General features: G+C 40.5%; 1 protein-coding gene and 1 pseudogene across 49 annotated transcripts in view; both read left to right on the plus strand.

Annotated features, from left to right (window-relative positions):
• Nucleotides 1–20,172, plus strand: part of LOC122331512 (trichohyalin-like) — a 590,129-nt gene that overhangs the window by 381,513 nt on the left and 188,444 nt on the right. The gene's annotated exons all lie outside the window — the stretch shown is intronic.
• Nucleotides 5,417–10,084, plus strand: LOC122331596 (annotated as a pseudogene).

The following is a 20,172-nucleotide window of genomic DNA, read 5'->3' on the forward strand; positions in this document are numbered from 1 at the left end:
TGGTAGGGGTCCAGGGCAGGGGGGAGGACAGACTTGATGTGGTGCATGACTAGCCGCTCGAAGCACTTCATGAGGATGGGAGTGAGTGCGACCGGGCGGTAGTCATTGTAGCAGGAGGGAGATGACTTTTTCGGGACTGGGATGATTGTGGCTGATTTAAGGCACGTGGGGACAACAGCCAGCCTGTTGAAGATGTCCGTGAGGACATCTGTGAGCTCAGCAGCACAGTCTCTCAGAACACGACCAGGGATGTTATCCGGGCCTGGGGCTTTGTCCCTCTGAGACAGCACCTCACACTATCAGGGGACAGTATCAACACCTGGTCACCAAGAGAAGGTGGTAGCTTCTGTGCTGGAGTGTTGTTGTCTGCCTCAAAGCGGGCGAAGAAGTTGTTCAGATGGTTCAGCAGAGAGGTGGAGCTATCACAGGTCCGTGGAGAGGGCTCGTAGTCCGTGATGGTTTGGATTCCTCGCCACAGGTTCCTGCTGTCTCTGCTGTCACTGAAACAGTCTGCAATCCTCCTGGAGTACTGTCTCTTGGCCAGTCTGATGCCCCGAGACAGGTTGGCCCTGGCAGTCCTTAGGCCCACCTCGTCCCCAGCTCTGAAAGCAGTGTTCCTGGCCCTCAGGAGCCTTTTGACATCTCCTGTTAGCCAAGGTTTCTGATTGGCCCGTATGGTGATGGTTCTGGTGACAGTGACATCATCCATGCACTTCCTCATGTAGGACGTGACGGTCTCCGTGTACTCCTGGAGGTCAGTGATGTTGTTGTAGGTGGCTGGTTGCTTGAAGACACTCCAGTCTGTGGTGGAGAAGCAGTCCTGGAGTGCCTCTGTAGATCCCTCAGGCCACACACGTACCTGCCGTTGTAAAGTTATTGGAGTTTAGTAGATTGGTGATGAAATCAATGGAGAGATGAGACCAAGGTTGTTGAGAGCAGGCTGGAGCAGGCTGGAGTGTAATTCCTTGGGGGTTTTGGATTGGGCACAGACGGAGCATGACTTGACAAAGGAGGTGTCACAGAGTAGTAGTAGAAACGCTCGGTAAGGCAATCAAACTGGCAATACTTCGCATTAGAATGCGTGGAGGGCCACTGGTTAAAAAAAGCCCTAAACAGGAAGTAGGCAGAGAAGAAACAGAGGAGCCTGAGTACTGATAGTAGAGCTCCCTCTGCTCTTCAGGCATTTCATCCTATAAATTTTCCCAACAGCAGCAATTCTTTATCAAATATTTCCTATCATATACACCCACAGTTTTTCATTCAGCGGTTCCTTGACCACCAAATTTTCCTGTTTCAAACCCCCTGTTTTGGGCTTGGGCTCTCTTGCAGTGGTTTCCCCACCACTAAATCAAATGCTCTAAAAACTGTCCTGCTTTCCTGACTACCTGATGGCTCTCCTGGCCACCTAAACCCCGCTCCTCTGGTCTTTCAGGCACTTCTTGGCCTCTATCCAAACCTCTTGGCTGTTGCACCACACCTGGGTGCTGACATCAATAATTCCAACTAACACACAATTAAACACATACACACTGAAAACTAATTTACATGATTTCTCTTTTCACATGCTTTCAGTTTCACTATTAAATATATAAGCATATAAATTTATGATGTGTGCAACTTACTCCTAATCAAAAAAAACAAATGTTCGTTTATGGTTGCAGAGAGTACAATAATTTACAATAATTTAAGTTTAATAATTTGAATCTCAACGCTTTGTTTGTAATCTTTCTCAAGAACTCCCCAAAGTGATACCACAATCAAGCATAAAAATACAACAAATTACACTTTGCTTACCTCTATTTTAAATGACTGGCACCAGTTGATGCAGTTTAATGCCCAATGCAGCAACACCTAGGACATTCAGGAGACTGATTTCCCCCCGAGACTCAAAAATCACTGTCCATCCTGATTCAAATTCGATCCCCTCTGCAACCCTGCTTGCAGCACCAAAATGTTGTGGAATTTTTCTTGGGAATAAGGATTACAGACAATACTTAACAACAATCAGCAATTTTATTGCAGAGTTGCAGACAGAGATACAACACTGGAGAATGATCATGTCTCTCCTCCTAACATAATTCAGCTCCTCATTTAAATCTCCTTCTCTTCCTCTAGACACATCTTGTGCATTTTATTCCCTCATTTGTATGTTGCAAAAGCACTTATTAGATGCAACTAAGACATAGTCTTTAGATTTAGTATTTAGATTTAGTATTAGATATAGTTTTTTTTCTGTTGTAGCTCAGGAGCTGCTAAGTGTGTTAAACCTTACTGTTGAAGCAATTAATAAGCAGTTAATAAACTCCTCGACCACCTGGGAAGGGCCCGGTACATTTCTAAGCTCGAGCTCACCAAGGTCTATTTTCAGGTGCCTCATCCAGGCTGCCCCAAAACCCACCACGAAAACCCAGGTATGAGCATTTTTAGAGTTGGCAGGGTACTATAGATGCTTTATACATAACTTTTCCTCTCTAGCCACCCCTCTGACAGACCTAACCAGGAAGGAGCAGCCTGGGCAAGGGGTTTGGAACCCCTCAAGCAGAGGAGGCTTTTCAGGGGGTGAAGCAAGCTCTCATTTCTGAGTCAGTGCTATGGGCCCCAGATTTTGACTGCCCCTTCCTGCTGCAAACGGATGCATCTGGACTGGAGACTGGATTGAGATCTGTACTATCATGAATCCAGGAGGAACATCCCATCCTGTATATCAGGAGGAAGCTGACCCCAGCTGAGAAGAGTTACGCCGCCATTGAAAAGAAAGCCAGAAAGCCCTGGCCATCAAGTGAGCTGTCCTGGAGCTGCACCGTAACGAGCGTTCCATCAGCACTGCCCTGGTAACGGACAATGAACGGACATATTCCTCGATATGTGTACCCCAAATTTAGCTTTACATTTTAAAGCTGAACAATTACATCTTCTACTCCTGACTTCTCCAACTATGAGTGACTCATCGAGAGCACACTCTTGGGAAGCTCTGCTACAAGCAGCATGTGGCTGCACTATTCACTGTGTTGGAGGCAGCCAATTCACCTGTGCACTTAAGCTGGCTAAAAATGAATTTGTAAATTTTCATTAACAGGTGGATATCTTTTTCAATATTTATCTTTCAAAGATGCCCTTCCACCTAGGCATAGGATGTGTGTTTCTGGATGTGGTCTTTACTTTGGTGCAAGGTGATGGTTACAATGTTAAGGGGCCATTTGTGCAAGTCATACTCACATTGTAGGAAAATAAGTTAACACAATAGCATGAGTTTCACTTGTGGCATATGAACAATTGCTAGATTTAAACTGAGAACAACAAAATACACTTACTTTATATACATGCACAACTAAATTACATCAGCAAGTGTGAGATACTGCAGACAAATGTGTGATGTAGCGGATTGCTCAAATATACAAGTTCACTTTCTCCTTCATGTCCTTTATGGCCTGCTAAGCCCACCTACTCTACTTCCTGTTTATGTGCCACATGAGGTACCTGCCCATGCAGACACTGCAAGCTGATCTGCCCTAGAAGACAGCACCCCATCCAGAGAGGGAAGAGTTTGTCGTGATCATCTGGTGACACCAAACCATTCACATGTTTCGAGACTTTTAGTAGATGATGGGACAGCCAGGAAGGGTGAAACCTCCAGGAACTTCATCCACCATAGAAACAGTCTCATGTGGAGATGCCCCAGGAAAGAAGGGAGCCAGACAGGCCAGCACTGAAGTAGAGTCCAGATAAACACCCAGAAATGTAGTTTGTTGGGTTTGAATGAGCACAATCTTCTGTGCCAAGCGTGCGAAGGTGGAGAAGGAGAAAGGAGAGCTGACCCAGGTAATTGAGAATTTGGATTCCTGGAGCCTTTACAGGGTCAGAGCAGCATCTATACACTTTCGGTCAGAGCCTTTCCCCCAAAGGCAAACCTGAGAAACTTTTGAGAACCTGTGCCTCTAAATGACCTATATGTGGAAGTAAGCGTCTTTCAAGTTAACAATGCTTGTGAATTGGAGAGTGTAGACAAGAGAATCCAGGGTAACACTCCTGGCAAATTCCTCAAGAACTGAAAAAAAAATATGTGAGCGGTATCAGAGTAGCGATAGCAACACAGGGTCCTGGTTCTAATTGTCCTCCCTGTGCATCCCTTACCATGTAAATAGTGTCGGCCTCTCGCACCATCTGCCAATCAACTGGGGTGATTTTATATGGGCTTTAGACAATCGTCATACACAGCGTCAAAGTGAACCTTTGAAAGAGAACAGCTTTTATAATGTGGTTTTAATTGCATTTTTGTAATAGTCAGTTAGGAACAAAAGTAGGCTGGTCTAAGACATGAAACTCCAGGGCTGAAAATAAGCCCCACTCCAGCCCTGTATGTTGTTATGTTTCAATAAGTGAAATTTGTGTCTGTATAGTTTTGAGTCCTATCACTCAATTGTAACTGGCTCAATCATTTTCAGTAACGCTGCATATTTTGTATGTCTTCCTCATCTAACATACTGGCTTTCATTTCTAAGATTGATAGTAGTGACTGCAAAATTAGGTGTGTCTTACAAGGAAGACATTTAAAACCACATCCATGGGCCAGTGAAAGAGATGACAAGCAGGGTGTGTCATAAACTGTGTTGCAATACAGTGTCATTAACACTTTAATTCAAGTTAGACAAAAATAAATATATACATTTTTGGAAGACAAAGTTACTGAACTACAACACAGATGAATCACTCTATCATGAGTCAGACACAACCAACAACAAAAACAGGTTTACCTACATAAGTTAAAATGGATAAACTTACTTGAACTCCTCAGTGGTTGCAAAACCAGCTGTTGATGCAATTCTACCTTCTACTGGAGCGTGAATTGTTTAAGAAATATTAAAGGCTCTTTAAGGCATCTTTAAGATAGTTTAAAATATGTTTATTTGCATTATACGAGCCATTCCGTAACTTCCATAGTAGGGAAAAAAAGACTGTAATGGTGATCCAAAACAACCTGGTTACAACTTTCTTCAAATATCTTTGGCAGAAAAAAAGGAATTCATAAAGATTTGAAACTACTCAAAGGTGAGTAAATGATGACAGAATTTTTATTTTTGGTTATCTATTTACATTCAAAAGTACAGCACACAAAGTTGTAGCATATTTTAAACTAATTTGCTTCCTTTGAAACAATCACTTGTTTTTTTAAGTAAATTGAACTTGTTACTTTTTAGAGTGCATTTAAACAGTCCACAAAATAATTCTCAAAAAGAAATAATCTAAGTGATAAAAAAGTATTTATTACCCCACTAAATCATATAATTCCTATCTAAGGTTGCTAATATTGAACATTATATATGTCCGCTTCATAGTTTTAGAGGACAAGCCCATTTTTTGTGGAAGGGTCAATAATAGTGAAAGTAGGCTTTGTGAATATAAATGAGAGAAAGCACAAACTGTACTGTTCATTTTTCAAGAAGGTAAACACAGCAGCTCTCTTATAACACAATGGCACAATTTCTTTACGTTGCTATAGATTTTGGAACATCATTCAGCGGATATGCCTTCAGCTTTAAGACTGATAAACGTCTAGAACAAATTAGGATTCCTTCCTGGGGTGTCGAGCAAGGTCTAAAACCTTCAAAACCCCACCTGCATTTTGTTTGATGAAGAACAGAACTTCAAGAAGTTTGGTTATGATGCTATGAAAACATACACCATGTTGATGAAAAAGAAACAGCAAAGAAACATTATCTATTTGAACACTTCAAAATGGAGCTGTATAATAAAGTAAGTTCTTTTACATTTGCAATTATACTTTTTTTGTTATGCATTTTATCATACCATATTATTTATCAGTGAAAGATTAATTTGATGCACTTTCATTGAATACCATTAATGTAATAAACACTTTTGTTGCAAAGGAAATCCACAGAGATTTGATGATCACAGAATCAAATGGAAAAACAATGAAGGCTATAAAGGTTTTCTCTGAGAGTCTGCGATACCTGAAGGATCATGCACTGGACAAAGTTGGACAAAGCACTGAAGGACGAAAGTTCACTGCATCTGATGTGACGTGGGTGTTAACAGTTCCTGCTATCTGGCATGCGGCAGCTAAACAATTCATGAGAGAAGCAGCTGTTGAGGTGAGTTAAAATAAAAATGAATATTAGATACTTATTAAAACTCATCATGTACACATCTTCTGTAAGACAGAATAAATTAAATTAAAATATTAATCATGCAGGCAGGTCTTGTGACGGATTCTACACCTGAAAGACTCATCTTTGCTCTGGAACCAGAGGCTGCGTCTGTGTTCTGTAAGCAGCTAACAAGTGATGGTTTCATAGCAGAAGGAGAGGATTGTGAAGACAAATTGGAGCAGCAACCAGGAAGCCAGTACATGGTTGTAGATTGTGGAGAGTACACCACTAAAATTCCTTTAAAATCCTACTACACATTTACATACAGATTACTTTTACTTTACAGTTTACTATACAGTTTACTATTTACTATAAATTAACTATAAGGTGTAAAACTAAAAAGTAATTAATAGTATTTTATAACCAAAATGTACCTTTCTTCAATGTGGCTACACGTTATGTACTATAAATAAGATGCAGTATAAATATAAGTACAGTTGTCATGCGTGAGGGATGAAATAAACAATATAAATACAGACAGGCAGGCAGAACAAAATCACACACACATAAAGACGAGATCGGACAAACAGAACTGAAATCACAGGACTTAAATACACCAGGTAAATGACTAAATTAACTATACACAGCTGAATACAATAAAAGACAATTAACTAAAGTGGGTATACGCTGAACACATGGCACACGACAAAAACAATAACAAAAGTGCAGATACGTGACAACAGTAGGTAGTCAACCGGTCCATGTATAAAATTCAGTATTACTCAAGGAGGTTAAAAGACACATTTTATACAATTAATTCAAAGGGACACTTTGTACCTCTTAGTCAGAGCAACTGCTGTTATATTAGCACTTCATTTTGTAAATTCAGATTAAATAAAACATTTTGTATTATTTAAAATGCAGCATTATAAAATTACTATTTCATTTAGACAAATTATTTGACAGGAATAGGTGTAAGATATCATTTCCAAAATATAACTTCATAAACAGTAAAACATTGTGTGAAAGTCATTTCTTATTGCATGACAGGAAAAATACAGTGAAGAAAAAATTGGTCCCCTGCTGATTTTGTATGTTTGCCCACTGACAAAAATTATCAGTCTATAATTGTAATGGTAGGTTTGTTTTAATAGTAAGTGACAATAACAACAACAAGACAAGCAAATCCAGAATAAAGCACTTCTAAATCTTAAAATTATTGGCATTTATTTAAGACATACTGCTGCACAAATAGCTTGTCGTAAGCGTGTCCTAGGTCTTCCCAGGGGCCTCCTCGGTGGGACATGCCTGGAACACCTCCATTGGGAGATGTCCGGGAGGCATCCAGAACAGATGCCAGAGCCACCTCAGCTGGCCTCTCTCGATGTGGAGGAGCAGCGGGTCTACTCCAGCTCCTCCCGGTGACTGAGCTCCTCACCCTATCTCTCTAAAGTGTCCAGCCACCTTGTTACTTTTGTAGCAGTCTATCACATCCAGTTCTCAAATCTTGTAGAACAAAATATTCTGTATGTGTTTTATGGCTTTATTTCAGTGACTTAAAACCTTAGCTTAAACATTGATTTCATAAAAACACAAACATGTACATTTAGGCTGCTCATATATCATTGAAGTTTTGTGCTGAATACAGTGTAGTTAGGCTGTAGTTTTTAAGATATTAAAATAAAAATAAAAAAAACTGTGAGACACATTCTGTGAGCCTGCTTTGAGTGTGTGTGTACTGTGACGGGAGGAGCCAGCGACAGACACAGTGGGCGTGGCGTCAGGCCTCGGAGAGGCTTTTTATTAAGAAAATAAAATAAATACAAAATAAAGTGTCCAAGGGGAAAGTGTCCAAATAAAAGGGGGAACTGGTGTCCTCGCTGCATGCCATGGGGAAAGTGCAGGTTGAGGCCGTGTTCCAGGGGGAAGGGTCCAGGTAGGGCGGAGTCCGGCGGTCCCACGCGCTCCTCCTTTTTCTGGTCCGAGGCGCGGGGGGCGGCTTCTTCGCAGCATCTTCGTCGCTCCTTTGCTCCGGGCGGCAGAGTAGGATGAACTGTGTGGTCACAGCCTGGACTACGGGGGTCCCACGACGCACTTCTCGGACGGCGGGGGAAGGTCCATCGCGCACCCTTCCTGGACCCACGAGGACACCAGCGTGCATGCACGGGGAAGAGACCAGTCTCCCGAGGAGAGGCGCGTCCGGTACTTAACGGCGACAATGCGAGGCTAAACTCACTCCAGGTGTGCCTCGTCACACGCCGCCAGACCTGAACAATACCACGCCTCCTCTCGAACACACCCACTCCAGTCGGGAGCCTGGTGAAAGCGCGCGAATAAGGACGGGGGTGATGATGACAATAAAGAGGAGGGGCAGCCGACTCGTCACAGTACGCATCAAAACCCATTAGCTTTCAAAGACTGGACAAGACTGAATATAACTTTCATGATTATACGTGTAGTCCGTGACATTATCTTCAATTCTCCCTGGACAATATTTTCCTATCCAGTTGTCCATGTCCAATTCAAGTAAAAAGTGCATTTGTTACAATTTCAAGTTTTCTAAAATCTACTTCAAACCATAGATGTAACTATATAGAAAATATGAGTACACATAAATAAATGCTGTCTCTGATTTTTTTTCTTGTATCTTGCAGGTGGTACTATTGACATAACGGTCCACGAGGTGCTGGATGACGGCAAACTGAAGGAGCTGCACGCTGCATCAGGAAATGACATGGGTGGACAGTCAGTAGACAAGAATATTGTGTCTTTTCTAAAAGATGTTTTCTCAGAGGAAATTTTTGAGAAATTTGAGAAAGAATACCCAAGTGAAGCACTTAAACTGAAGTATGACATTGCACTTATAAAATCTTGTGATGATGTTGTGATGATTCCATGTCCTAGCAGCTTACAAACACTCGCTAAAGATAAACAGAGCATGGAAAGTTATTTTGAGGATGTTCAGGGAGTAATGTGGGATGATGGTGGAATATTCATTGAACATGAAAAGCTAAAAAGCTTCTTTGATACCAGCTTGAGTGCTATAGAAAGCACAATTAATCAGATCCTTAAAAACACAGAGCTGAGGATTGAGTACATGTTGTTGGTGGAGGCTACGCTGAATGTGCTTTTCTGAGGAAATTCATGAAGAAGCGATTTTGCAACATATGCAAAATACTTTGCCCTGTTGAACCTCAAGCAGTAATTTTAAAGGGAGCGATCCTGTACGGAAAAACACCTTCCGTGGTTAAATCCCGTATTAGTGCTCTCACATATGGGTTCTGTATATGTGAAATATTTGATGAAACCAAACACAGGGGCAAAAGCAAATCTGAAAACTCAGAAGGAGAAGTGTTCTGCAACGTTTGCTTTGACCAGCTTGTCCGCAGTGGGGAGTCAGTTGAATGTGATGAAGTGTTCCGTTCTCTTATAAGATTTCCAATAGATCCACAGCAAACAGAGGTAAAATTTACATTTTACAGCTCTGAAAAACAAGAAGTAAAGTTTACAGATGAGCCACTCGTTTTCGAGATTGGTTCTGTATCAGTTGACACTAACACTGACGGAGGCACAGATCGACCGGTCAGGTTGGAAATAAAATTTGGCTCCACTGAAATGCAGGCAACTGCTACTGATTTAGGATCAGGTGAAACAAGAACAACCGAACTGGACTTCATGAGTGAACAAATCCATGCCCATAATAAAATACGTGCCTGAATACAGTAAAAGTAAAATACAGTAAATAATAAAAACAACAACAAATAAAAATCCTAGTAACAAAATAAATCCATTATCTGATTTGTACTTTTTTATTTCTCACATATTACCTAACAGGATTGGTTTGTTTTAACTGATTTGTTTTAATTATATTATGCAGAAAGACAATTTATGACATCACAGAGAATAATGGTGTTGACTGTATCTTTAAATAATTCTCACAAATTAGTATATATATATATATATATATATATATATATATATATATATATATATATATATATATATATATATATATATATATATATATATACACAAAATACAAATAAACAACTTATGTATTATTGGTAAGATTTATTTTTAAATCAAGGTTAATGGGGATTATATATTGTTGTTACTCAGATGAATGTTTACAGATGAGTGAATGGTGTTTAGGGCATTTAAGCACATGTACTCTTGATAAAGATCATTAGTTAAAGAAACTAAACTTTTTCAAATTTTTAACAAATACTTTTTGCAATAATATTGTACTATGGATGTTTTCTTGTTCATGTAAAAGTTCTTTCCATTTCACAAGTCACAATAAAAAAAATTAAAAAAATTCTTATGAAAAAGTGCACATTTTAGTTGTGAGACTGTGAATTGCAACCAACTTGTTCCCCATTTACCACTCCCTTCAGAGAAGATATGGTGGCAGATACAGGATTAAAGGTTCTGTACTTCAGACAGCTCCATACAGTCATAATGGAAGATGGAATGGAAGTTTTATCTTAAACTTGGACTGAAGTATAAAGAAATATGCAGTCAGTGCTTAGTTCAAGACATGGTTTTGACATCTGAAAATATACATGATATTATACAAAAAAGGAATGTCTGTAGCTACTAGAAACCCCTGAAGTCCAATTTAGGCCCCATTACCGAAGGACCTCAACAAGTGTAGGCATAATCCAGAGCTTCGTACCCAGCAACTTTACCCAGCAGTTCTCTGTCGCAGGCTGAGGCTATCAAAAACATCCTGACTTGGCTGGATGAGTATAATTTAAATATTCCATCAGTTTCTGAAGAAAATAATTTTCTATCCTCCAACAATTGTAAAATTACAGAAAAATTATGAGAAGATTCTGAGAAACTGATTGCATAGCAGAGATGCTGTGAGAGGAATTAAACTTATTTTCTTTAGAAACTGACAGCATACCAGAGATACTGCGTGTTACATGTATGTCGGGTTTGATGTTGTGCCTTGTCTTTCTGTTTATCTTAATTTGGTCTTGTTCCTTTTCTTGTTGAGTTTGATCACTTCATTGTTTTATTTGTCTCCAGTCATGTTTCCCATGTGTTCCTGATTCTGTCTGCCCCTTTCAGTTTGTCTGTCATTAATGTTAGTAATTGCCATACGTGTGTTGAAGCTGTTTATCTTTGAATTAAAAGAATATTTGATATACTTCATTCCTGTGACCCATTATTACTACCGTGATTTGTAACAGAATCACAGTCCTATAATGAATGGCTAAGGACAGGCGTCTGTGGCAGAGGATGGACGTTGGAGAGTTATGTGGAGGAAATCCTTGCACTTTCCAACAAGGTAAGCTGGCAGGACTCAAATTGTCAAACTCAATTCCTGGAAGGCCGGAGCCCTGCAGAGTTTAGATTCAACACTGCTAAAACACATATACTATGTAGGTCTGAAGTTCCTGATTAGCTGGATCAGGTGTGTTTAATTAGGGTTGCATCTAAACTCTGCAGGGCTCCGGCCTTCCAGGAATTGAGTTATTTTACCTGAGGTAGGGATGTCAATGAATTCCCAAAATTCCTCATCCAGTCTCCTCAGCAACAAGCCGTGCCTCACCCACCTCCACATGCCTCAGCACTAAATCTGGTCACTCGTCTCCTCCCAGTGCCAGTACAGTCTTCAGCCTAGAAACACCAGCTGCAGCAAAATCACATGGCTCTTTCTTACCCCAGAGCCTCTGCTGGTTCTGTTCAGCTACTCAGAGCTGCCGCTAGAGCCCGCTGCTTCCAGAGCGCCCCTGAACCTGCGGTGCAAAAACGCCTGCACGTTTTAAGCCTAGAGGAGTTTTAAAAATCCCTCCTCCACCCATTCTGGTTTCCACTTCTAGATCCTGTCACCCCCTATGCTCGCCCTCAGCCCTCTAACTTTTTGCTGGATTTGCCACAGGTCTGCCAGTCTCCAATCAATGTTATGGCTAGAGAATTCCTCAGAATTCCGTTGGTTCCACTATGGCTCCTAGCTCCTCCTCTCCACAGTGGACTGACAGAACACCAGCTCCCTCATCTCTCTGGCTCTACCTTGATCAGATGTTGACCTTCCGCTGCATCAGGATTCCACTCCTCTGTCTTTGTCTCATCCCTCTATCCCGCTGGTTCCATCAGGCCCCTCCTTCCTCTCACCCACTTCAGCCCTCGGTCGCTTCAGCTTCACTGCGGCCTTCGAGATCTCCATAACCGCATTGGTCACTGGTGCCTTTGGCTGCGCATAGGCCCTCTGGATCATTTGCAAGCTCTTTAATAAGAATGGTAATACAAGCAGGATATTTACAAAAAAAAACAGGGATGTCAAAAGCAAAAGACAGAATCATAACCAGAGTCAAGGGAGGGTCGAGGCAGGCAGATAATATCAGGATCAGGGTACACAGGCAGAGGTCAACATAGACAGTCTGAGTGAAGCTTAAATAGCTGATCTAACAAGGTACACCTGGGAAGGTAATCAGACTAGGTAAGGGCATTATGGGAAATACAGTTCTGAAAGTTAGTACTCCAGAGAGTGTTCCTTGGCCATCGGAAAAGAGCCACAGAGGCGAGGTTCATGATTACATACCTGTTGGGTTTGATGATGTGCTTGTCTTCCTGTTTATCGTTATTTGACCTTATTCTTTTTCTTGTTAAGTTTGATTACTTAATTGTTTAATTAAGTAATTAGGTAAGTGTCCTTACTAACACTGGATGAGATGTTTAGACCTTTACTGATGGGTCCAGCTAGAGTGTATTCATAATTACGTGTGGGCCTGTGCACATGCTAAATTAACTCAAAATGTATAAAACAGTTACCATTTCTTGTGTAGTATTAATTTCTGTATTATCAAAGTTAATATTAAAATCCCTGCAATAACAGTCAAACTGAGTAAATCATCGATAGCAGTTCTGTGAAAGTCTGGAGAGTATTTTGGAGACCTGTAAATAATGAAAAACAGAGTGCGTGGAGCATCGTTAGCACAATCCTAGATAATAAAAAGACAAGTGTTGACCAAATGACACTTGCTTGCATTGATAGACATCTTTAAATAGAGCAGCTACACCTCCACCTCTCCTAAGAATTCTGCAAACACTTATAAAATTAAAAGTTAGGAGGGGCTGTTTCATTGAGGCCTGTTGTACTACCGCTGAAATACAGTTACAAGTTACAGTTACAAAAATGTCTCTTTATCGTGTGTGTGTGTGTGTGTGTGTACTCCTTTACCACAGACATACTTTCTGTTGCAGCTTCCATTCTTAAACTGTTCCACTGCACAAATATATAAATCTCTTGTAATAAAAGTCTTTAAATATTTTATTTGGACTGTACAGGTTTTTAAAAATACATCCACTACAAAACACAAACTCTGAAAAGTTTTATACAGTATGTTTCCAAAATAACTCTATAAAGTTGAGCATGTAGTTTATTGAAGATGATTGTAAAGACTTTGTTTTTGTGTGTGTTCAGTGTACATCTAAATGCTAATTGCTAAATGCTAATCTACATTGTGTATTTACCATGTAGAAAATACGATGATGAAAGGTTGTGTTATCAGTTTACAAAATCGACACCTTAATTCACGGTGCTGAAGGTAAGTCCATGAAACAACGTCACAATATTAACATTGATCCGATTTGCCAAATCAAAGGTTATTAAACATTAATCCAAAGTCTATAGAACTACCATAATTCACTAATGCTGAAGTTGGTGAAAGAACATTGTGATTTCAACAGTGAAACAATGTCACGTACCACGTTGAGCCAATCTGCAAAATTGAACGTCTATTCAACATTGAATAAGTATGAAATAGAAAGCAAAGTGCATTGAAACACTAGTGAAGCCAGAAGCGTGTCACTAACGCTGTCTGAATGTTAATAATATTTGCCTGTGTTATCCATATATAAACTAGAAAAGTGTTAATTTGAACTCTGAGGGAGTATATATTTGTTCATATGTTTTCCAACCCCTGACCATTCACATTAAAAGTAGTGACTTTTGGTTTATTAGGTTTAAATTTTAGACTATCTATATAAAACATATAGTCTCTAATCTCTATAATGCTGTTGCTGATTTTTGTTCATACAGCTGGATTTTTAAATCTCCAGAGCTGTCTTTGCAGATGTGTCTTCCATCTTAATTGGTGGCAGGTAATCTGACGGCTCTTTTTTCTCCCAGTCGAGCAGCAGAGGTGGATTGTGTAAAGCCAGCAGGCAGCCGATCTTGTAACATTCATCAGCCAGCTCACACAGAGGGTCAGGTTGCTGAAACAGTTCCAGATGGACAAATTAATGGTTTGAATATCTTAACACTTTACATTTTATTGTATTTTGTATTTTTCTTTACCTTGTACATGGTCTGGAGATTTCTAGCCTCTTCATGAAATATTATCATTTGCAGATTTTGGAGAGCTAAATCGATGAATTTAAGTTTCTTTAAAGCAAAGTATAAACAAAGAACAGTAGTTTAATATCACTTCGATGATTTTTTAAATTAGTGCATATATTTCTTTCTAAAGTGCATATGCGACTCTAAATAGAGTTAAATAAACTCTGAAACAAAGTTAATGAGCTAATCAAGTGACTAATTAAATGATGACACACACATGCGTCTAGGAGACATCTATTTGATGTCTGCATTTTCATCTGCAAGACGTATTATTTAGGTTGTTTGCTCATCTGCAATATGTCTATTGAACGTCTCCTTTTAGATGTCAAATAGACATCTATTAGATGTCTTTAAGATGTTTATGATTTAGAATGCATTTTAGGCGTGTGCCAGACGTTTGTAGACAGCAGATGTTTTCCAGATCAAGAGATCTTTAACAGACATCTTGCAGGCGTCACGTGTGCTATCTGGGTTGTTAGTTACAGACAATCAGATGTTGATATTTTATTAGTTAAAATAATGTTACTACCACTGAGATTAGGGTTTGCTTGAGTTGGGCTTTTGATCCTTGATCTCTCTCATTAGCAAATGTATAAGCTGTTGTAAAGCAAAGACGTTAGTGCATAACATCAAGCATTTTCTAAAAGGTTTTATGATGATGTGAAAATTGTAAGTTTATCTCAGTTATGTCTACATTTTACATAATTGTGAAACTACAGCAAATTAACAAAGTGCAGATCTAGTAGTGATTGTGAATGAATGTTCAAGTAATGCATAAATTGCACTTGTGTATTGTATTATGTAGATACACAGACATCAAGAAGCAGCGACAAACTAAACTGTTCATGCTGCAATGTATTTAGAGTGGTACCAAATGTTCTGCAAATAGACTTAATTTTACTCTATGGTGTTCGCGGTGTATAAAGTCTTTGGGGTTCTGTACCTTCGTTTGCGTTTTTGTATTTTTGTGTTGTGTTTTTGCTTCCTTTTTTTCACCCTCCTGAATAAAGGATAAAACATCTTTCTTTTTAGTCATGTCTCTTTGAGCTTTAGTGAAAACGTCTAAGAAAGACAATACAATGTTAGTTTATGAAGATGTGACAGGTTCACCTCAGAAAACAATCTTTATGTAGGAAGGCTAGCTCTTCTGATCTAAAGATCCTTACCTTCAGCATTGCTTTAAGCCTTTCCTTTTCTTTTGTTTCATTTATGGTTTTGTCTGTCTTTGATTTCTTTTTAATTTCCATTATATATTTTGCCAGCATTTGTAGTCTCAATTTATCATACATCTTCTTTAGCTCGGTTTCTCTGCAAGGATTATTAAGGTCCTCAGTTAAAGCTCCGCTGCTTCCCATGTCGAGAACCGCATCAGATGCCACCCTAAAGAGAATAAACAAAACAAACTTTAAAAACCAAGAATGAATGATTGGTGTCACAAGCAATAACAAACAAAGAAAAATCAGTCACATACTTTTTAAATTATTAATAATGCAGACACAAGAGTTCAGCAACAATATGACACATCACATTACATTTTGTTATGGCTATTCAAACTCTCTTTAAATTACAGTTTACACGTCCTTGTCTAAATCCAGAGATGGCAAAAATACACACATCCTTGACTCAAGTTAAGGTACACATACTCATGTTTAGAAATAGTCTAATAAAAGTAGTGACACTTAGTTCCTCAAGTTAAAATATATACAATAACTAACATTTAATATTTAGTTAGCTAATGAATGTATTATGTAGAACACAGCAGTCTCACACTCAACCAAATTCTGAAGACATGGATAACCACATAAAAAAAAAGATTGTCTACTGAGCTGCACCTTCACTTCCATTTTACTTTTCAGTCTCTTCACTTTCCATTATATATCTTTACATCGCACTTTGTGTGCGTTTAGTTTTCACAAATTTTCTTGAACCTGTCACTTTTCCCATCAGTCATCAACTGTTATTAACAAAACTGTCTCAACCATGTTACAAAACAACCACTTGTACTGCGTGTACTGCAGCGCGCAGCTTGTCCACAGGCCACACAAGGCACTGCCGTTCAGAGCCAACAGTACCTGCAGGCCCAGGAGGGAGCACAGGATCACCGCGCACCAAGCGGAAAGCGGCATTGGGACACAGCTGCATCCCAACTGACCGCTCCACTGGAGGGGATCACCGTATACCCCTGGCTGTGCCGCTGTCAAGGGTGGTGAAGGAGGAGGAGCCACTGGGGCAGTTTCTGGCAGTGAAAGGTGCCTTCCACATCCCAGTAAGCTCCTCATGCACTTCGGGGAAGAAAGGTACAGGGTGGAGCCCTGAGAACCAGCGCGAGCCACCCTTAAATACCAATCGTCCAGCCTCGAGGGCCCGGGAAGCAGTGGAGGTTTCCACTCGATCCCGATCACCTCAGGGGCCTGGGCAAGCATAGCCACCATTTCTAGATCTATATCCAGTACAGTCAGCGCCTGGTAGGCGCAGAGCAAACCGGATCTTCACTTCCAGAAATGTCTGGCTCACCTTCCGATGCAGCGATTGACTTCTGATCATCAGGGAGCCCAAGAGGTACAGCTAATACCTCACGTGAGGGTCCAGACTGCCCCTTTTGCAGCTCCACTGGTTGCAGAGTTTAAGCATTGTGTCACAACCCGAAATGGAGCCCACCTGTCTGCAGCCAGGATGAGAACCAAGTCGAGCAAACACAAGCCCCGCCCCCTTTTTTCAAGGTGACAGAACCCGCCCATCACTCCGAGATGACCACCTCCCCGCAAGGAAATGATTCATCCACAACCGCCACCTCAGCGTGTTTAGCCCAGGCACACGAGGCAGCGATTGTGACCATCACCTAACACCAGGTAACAACCACATCCAGAAACACGCAGGTGTCTGCGTCGTCTGAAGCAAGACCTACACTATTTTCCAAGACACGTCGAGTTTGCCAGACGTAACGTTGTCTTTAAAAAGACGCACCCGCGAATGCTCTTTTAGTGCTGAGGCAACAGGGGATAGCCGCTTTGCACACAAACAGGGGGGTAGTGCAGCCTGATTGTGGCAATCCACTCGACGCAGGAAAACGATCTCCGCTGAAACGCCGTACTCCAACACTCGTAGATCGTCTTTGGAGCAGAACAGTCACGCTCGGCTCCAAAGCGAAAAAGCTGAATATGCACTGCACCTGCTGCTTTTTATACCCACGCTGTGATCAGCGGCAGCTGGATGCGATTAGCGCATGCCAATCTTCAATTGGCTCGTTTAGATACACTCGAAGTAGATTGGTCTCTCGGCGAGATCCCAATTAAATCGGTCATCCGGCGTAACTCAGAGTGACCGAAAGAAAGGAACAATATGTTCTATAATACTATACCTTGCTTTAAACTCCTCAAATTTCTTCTTGTATTCTTCAAGTTCACTTCTAGAAAAGTAAAAAAAGCAGCAAATATTAAAACACAATTTTAAAGAAAAATTGTATATATATATATATATATATATATATATATATATATATATATATATATATATATATATATATTTTTTTTTTTTTTTTTTTTAAATATATTATTTGTGAAAAACTTTTTTTGTATGAGGACAAGCCATAATCCAATAAATCTGACACTGTTACACACTTAAATTCACATATGTTTGCTTTAACACACTTACATTTCTGTTTTCACACATACATTCTCCTTTCACATACATACATATTCACACACTATGTAATGACTTCAGTCTGATCAGTTTGTTTTTGTTTTTGTCTGTCTAACAGTTTGCCATGTGCTTGTGTTTTCCCTCCCCACTGTCATCTGATTAACCTCTTCAGCTGCCTTCTCACCTGTGGCTCATTAGCTCCTTAATTTCCCCTCTACTTAAGTTCCCCTCATTTGCAGTCTGACCATTGTGGTGTGAAGATGCTGTGTTCAGTCAGTCAGTCCAGTCCAGTCCAGTCCAGTCCAGTCCAGTCCAGTCCAGTCCAGTCCAGTCCAGTCAGTCAGTCCAGTCCAGTCCAGTCCAGTCCAGTCCAGGTAGGCTCCAAATTTTACTCCTTTTGTTTGCTCTGCCTTTTGTTTCCTCCAGACCTGTATTCCTCTGTTCCTATCCTGGCTCCTACAGTGCTGTGTTTTGCAGTTTCTCCTCACCTGCTGGGATGATGCAGCAGGACTGATGCAGAGGTTAGAGCAGATTCCCTTACGCCAAATACTCACTGCCTAGCGCAGTGACTTGTGTCTTGTTTATTGACTGTTACTTGATTCTGTTATTTTCTGTCTGGTATTACGTCTTCCGTCCCTCTGCCCCAGTCAAGTTTTTGTTTAAAGACAAGAAATAAATTTTAAGTTCTAACCTGCAACTGAATCCTTGTTAGTTCCTGACACACTAGGGGTGGAACAATAAACCGATTTCACTATTCAGTACGTACCTCAGTACGGGAGGTCATGGTTAATGTGTCACAACAGAGAAGAATCAACAAATACTATTCTTAGTTAGTGGTGGAGGCTCACATGGTTCAGCATTGGAGTCAGCATTATGATAGACCAATTTCAGGAGGGTTAAATGGAAGGAGGGAGAAATATGATAGTTTGGAAAGTGACTTCATTAATCTGTCTTAAAATCTTGGACTGAGCTTCCTGCTTGGTAGCTGTAACTTCAGTTCTCTTGTGGAGAGCCAGAACCTCTGGCCTGGTTGGTAGGTAGAATGTGGAGGACTGTCCCACACCCTCTCACTACATCGGATCCAGTCGTTGACTGCAGGCACTGAAGATGGTTCACAAGACCACTGAAAAAGTGGAGTTTGGTAGCCGAGTACACACTGGAATGGAGTTAGGCTGGTTGAGGAGTGGGTCTGTAACAAAAATCAATGGAAAGGTGGGACCATGGGTATCGGGGAAATGGAAGAGGCTTGAGAAGATCGGATGGAACTGCTTTGGGAGTTTTGAAAAAGCCTGCTCAATTTGTGCACAAAAGTCCACCAAAATGTGTTTTGAGTCAGCTGAAGGGTCCTGGGAGATGCCTGCATGCCCAGAGCAAAGTAATGTATGTACCCATTGCATGACACGGTTTCTCAGTTGTTGGGAACATAGTTTGTTTCTAGAACAGTTTGTAGGTGCTGGATTTCTTGTTGGATTTTTGTTTCCTGGGTCATATGTTACAGTGAACTGGAAATGAGAAAGAATAAAAACCATCTTGTTTGGCGTGTAGGTTTAATCTCTTGGCACTCTTGACATATCCTAGATTTTTATGGTCTGTGATCACCTGGAATGGATGCATGGCTGCTTCCAACCAATGCCTTCAATCTTCAGTTGCAGCCTTCATGGACAATAGTTCTTTGTTTCGCACATCATAGTTTTCTCTGCTGCACTCATCTTTCATGAGAAGAAAGCACATGGGAAAAGCTTTCTAGGCTAGCCATGACATTGGGAAAGAACTGCTCCGATGCCACAGTCTGATGCATCAACTTCAAGAATGAAAGGGAGGTTGGGGTCAGGAACTGAATGGTTATTCTGATTTTATGTTGTCATCATAAGCTCCTAACCCAGATAGCACACGTACATCTGCAACATGTCTGTTAAAGATCTCTTGATCTGGAAAGCATCTGCTGTCTACAAACTTCTGGCAGAAGTCCTACAGATGTCAGTTTACATACACTCTTAATCATGAGCATCTTAAAGACATCCAATAGACGTATTGCAGATATGCAAACAACCTAAATAATGTCTTGCAGAAGTA

Source organism: Puntigrus tetrazona, unplaced genomic scaffold (assembly GCF_018831695.1).
Source record: "Puntigrus tetrazona isolate hp1 unplaced genomic scaffold, ASM1883169v1 S000000001, whole genome shotgun sequence".
In the NCBI taxonomy this organism is placed as follows: domain Eukaryota; kingdom Metazoa; phylum Chordata; class Actinopteri; order Cypriniformes; family Cyprinidae; genus Puntigrus; species Puntigrus tetrazona.